The following is a 3,872-nucleotide window of genomic DNA, read 5'->3' on the forward strand; positions in this document are numbered from 1 at the left end:
ATGTGTAACAGTTGTAAGGCATCGTATATTGACGGAATAAGACGTAAAAAAGGGCGCTGACGAACGGGGGTGGGGTGGGGGGGGGTCGGAAAATTCCCAGGATCAACCGTAGAGGATCCACGCCCAGGTGGCAAAAATGGAAAAAAATATGTGTAAGAGGTGTAAGGCATCGTATATTGAAGGAATATGACGAAAAAAAAGCGCGCTGACAAACGGGGGGGGGGAGGGCGCTCGGAAAATTGCTACGATTTAAAGAAAAATTTACCATCAATTTTCACCATTTAAACGCATTGTTGGCATAAGGGAAGTAACTCTCTAAAAATCTCTATATATAAACGGCAGTTTTTCTGTGTGTCTGTCAGGTTGTACACTCACCCTGACCACGCCTTTCAACCGATTCTGATGAAACTTGACACACACATAGCCCAATGTCATAATTCAAAACTAACGCAGCGAAAATTTTGAAAGTTCCCCCAGTTCTGAAAAAAATCGATAAATTCGACATGGGGTCGAGAATTTCAATTTTTTTGCTATTTTCAATATTTTTCAATATTTTTGCTAAAAATGCTTTATAGTTATTTCCTTACAAACTCGAGCAACGCCGGGCGATACTGCTAGTCTATATATATATATTTTTTTATTTTACAAACAAAAAGTGAAAACTGAAGTAATGGAATTGAATTTTTGAAGTTGCGATTGATAATTATTCTGTGACAATCAATAATATTGGGAAAATATAATCTGTACTTACCACATGCGTGGTAGATTTGCTGATTATTTTCAACAAATCTACCACGCTTCTATTTCAAATTCTTTAACGTTGTCAGTTGTTACAGCAGCCCACGTGGAAATTGGTCGAACATCTTTATTATTGCCCAGGATACAAATTCGCAGCTTGCAATAAAAATTCATGAATCCTTTGGGAGCAGGGCGGAAAGCTTGCATGAATTGGTATGTAGCTACATATTGTTTTAAGTAACACGATTTAATTCCTGCTCTTATGACGTTTTTTTTTAAGCTCCCCCAAAATCTTTCTATTGTCTGTGTATGTATAGATGGTTTGTTGGATCTATAAAATTCTGGCTGTGATTTTATCTTAAAATGCGTGTAGCCTAATGTATCTAACCTATTATATACGGGCCAACAATCACTATATACAGTTGAACCAGTTTAATGTGGCGTCTAATTAATGGAATTAGTGTGGAAGAATCTCGCCTTAGAATTTCACCACATTCTGATGTCAGGGGTATCAAAAATTTTTCTTGGAATCTCTTTCGATTCCGCCAATAGCCAAATAGTTTTCACAAGTCTCCCCTGTTATATTTCCTCCTAACCAAGACTGTCTCATCTATTTCTACTTCTATCCCTGGCCCTCCAATTGGTGTTTGGGAATTTGCGGCCCAATGAAGACAGACTTCAGAGCAGAAGGACCTCCAATCAACGGACGTAGCAAGCGATATATCTAAATTCTCAATAACTGCTTGGTGCGACCAATCTTCTGTTAAGAAATGGTTTACATACAAAAGAATTTTCCAGGGGGTTAATCTACTCCGATTCAAAAAGGTGTTCTTAAATATGGAAACAGAAAAACCACATTCTGTCGCCTTCTGTCTTCTTCTGCGAACCATTTTCCTGCAACGAAATATATGTGTTCCATTTCGTAGAATACACGGTGAATTGCACGTCGGGCAATTCACATTTCTTGGTATCACCCCATGTTCCCGAAAAAATTCTAATGCTGTTTCATCGTTAAGCCGAAATCTCGAAACCCCGTCATACAGACTCAGCTCGCACGGAATAACACACGATGCCATCATGCAAATTAAAATGACCAGATTAAGATAAATTCAAATAATATTTCGTTAAAGGGAAGAGTACGTCTAGTCACTGCGAATACACAAATTTGAAAGGCTTTTCCACGCTGCCTGCGCACGCAATTAGGGCTGGCACTTCACGCAATTAGGGCTGGCACTTCCGGCAATGTGGTCACTCAATGTGGTCAACCGGAAGTTGAGCTGGCACTTCCTATATATATATATATAGGGAGTGTTCTGAGATTTTGTTAAGGAGAGGGCCTTTGGCGAACAAGATCTCTAGGCTCTCCGATATACAGAGGTCACAGCAGGTATGGCCTCCTGTATACGAGCGCGCCTTCTGTAGTAGTTTCCACTTGGTCTTGAAGGGGATGGAGTTCCTTTTAAGGTACCAGATGTGGGCGGCGAGGGTAGTTTGGTTGGATTTATCCTGTCGCCGGAACGAGTGTGTGTGTGCGTACCAACGAGTCTTAAAGCTGTTTGACGTCATTCCTATGTAGGATTTTCTTTTATCGTCAGGGCCTGATCTTACCTCGCATGTATATACTAGGTCCCTCTGTAGGCAGTTGTTGTTGAGGGGGCAGGTGGTTTTATCAGGGCAGTTGCAATTGCTATCGGACGTTGGATGGGCCTCGGAAAAAGTAGATATGTTAAGTTTTTTCACATTGTTGTAGGCTAGGTTCCTGGCTAGATTGGGCGTGGTAGAGTAGGAGAGTCTAATAGTGTTCTTATTTAGGATAGTGTAGTACTTATGTTGGGTGGGGAAGTGTTTCTGTAGGAGAGTGAAGAAGATTTTTGCTACAGGTGTAGCGACCACACGGTTGAAGGGGGGGGGGTTGTACCAGCTAATGTGTCTTCGTCTATTTTTCCTGGGTTGGCGTGGGGCTATACTAGTATAGGTAATCTTATCTTTGAAGCCACTGCGGGCCAGGGCCTCGTTGTAATAGGGGGGGGCTGCGGCCTTAAAGATATCTTCCGTGGCGGACAGGCTAGAAATTCTAATTGAGACACTTTTACTAGGTTATCTATATATTTTTTGGGGTGGTTGGAATTAATATCTATAATATTTAAGGGATTCATTCGGTTTGTGGTACGGGTAATAAAGTGAGGTTTTTAAGTCGAGGGTGACATCAAGGAAGTTAGCTTTAGTTAAGTTGGATTCTAAGGTAATCCTAAGGCCTAAGTTTTTAAAGAAGGTGTAAAGATTCTTCCGGAACCCATCCGTGGTCCTGGGGTTTATTTTGTGGAGGGCGAAAAGGCCGTCATCGCGGTAAAGACCACCGGAGAGGCCTGTGAATAGGGTTTATATATATATATCAGTCGTAAGACACTTGTTGTTGTTTTCACCGTTAATGCTTCTGTATTTCATGTTTCTGTATTCCATTATTTTTTTGTTTTTTTATATTCGTCCCTTTTGCTGTCCTGGTGTCCGCATGCATTCGATCCTTCTTCCAGGAAATCTACGCTCCCAGCTTAGTTTTTCTAATGCTCGTTGCTTAGTTTTTCTTGGAGGGCTGGCCGTGATCTATAGTAATCTCAAGATTAATCAGCCGAAATTACTACGATGATCCGGTTCTTGACTGAAGACTGAGGGTTTCGAATGTCCTGTCCGTGTTTATTGTATCGTCTTCTAAGAGTTATACGTTCTTGTCCATGTTGTATTTTTCTACATACCTTAATATATTATATATATATATATATATATATATATATATATATATATATAATATATATAATTGAGTAGTTGAATGAATTATCTTATGTAATTCGTTAACCGATACCTGGTAGCAAATTCACGTCAGAAAAACACGGTTGAAGCTACATGCCTAGGGCAGAGATCACGTGCTATCGTGTGGAAATTTGTGTGTTTTTTTAAATACAAATAAATGAAAGAATGGAGTTGAACAAAGGAATTTTGTTAATTCGTCGTTCAACTCCATTCTTTCATTTATTTGTATATATATATATATATAATATTATATATATATATAATATATATATATAATATATATATAATTAATATGTTTTTTTGTTAAAATAAAGACATTTTATATTAAA

The 3,872-nt window shown here is 39.0% G+C and overlaps 1 long non-coding RNA gene across 1 annotated transcript in view; it reads right to left on the reverse strand.

Moving 5' to 3' along the window:
* Positions 1–687: 687 nt before the first annotated feature.
* Positions 688–3,872, reverse strand: part of LOC118764961 — a 24,569-nt gene continuing 21,384 nt past the window's right edge. Inside the window, exon 3 of the long non-coding RNA XR_005000802.1 lies at positions 688–812. This is a non-coding gene — a long non-coding RNA (uncharacterized LOC118764961). The remainder of the gene's footprint in view (positions 813–3,872) is intronic.

Source organism: Octopus sinensis, linkage group LG10 (genome assembly GCF_006345805.1).
Source record: "Octopus sinensis linkage group LG10, ASM634580v1, whole genome shotgun sequence".
NCBI lineage: Eukaryota > Metazoa > Mollusca > Cephalopoda > Octopoda > Octopodidae > Octopus > Octopus sinensis.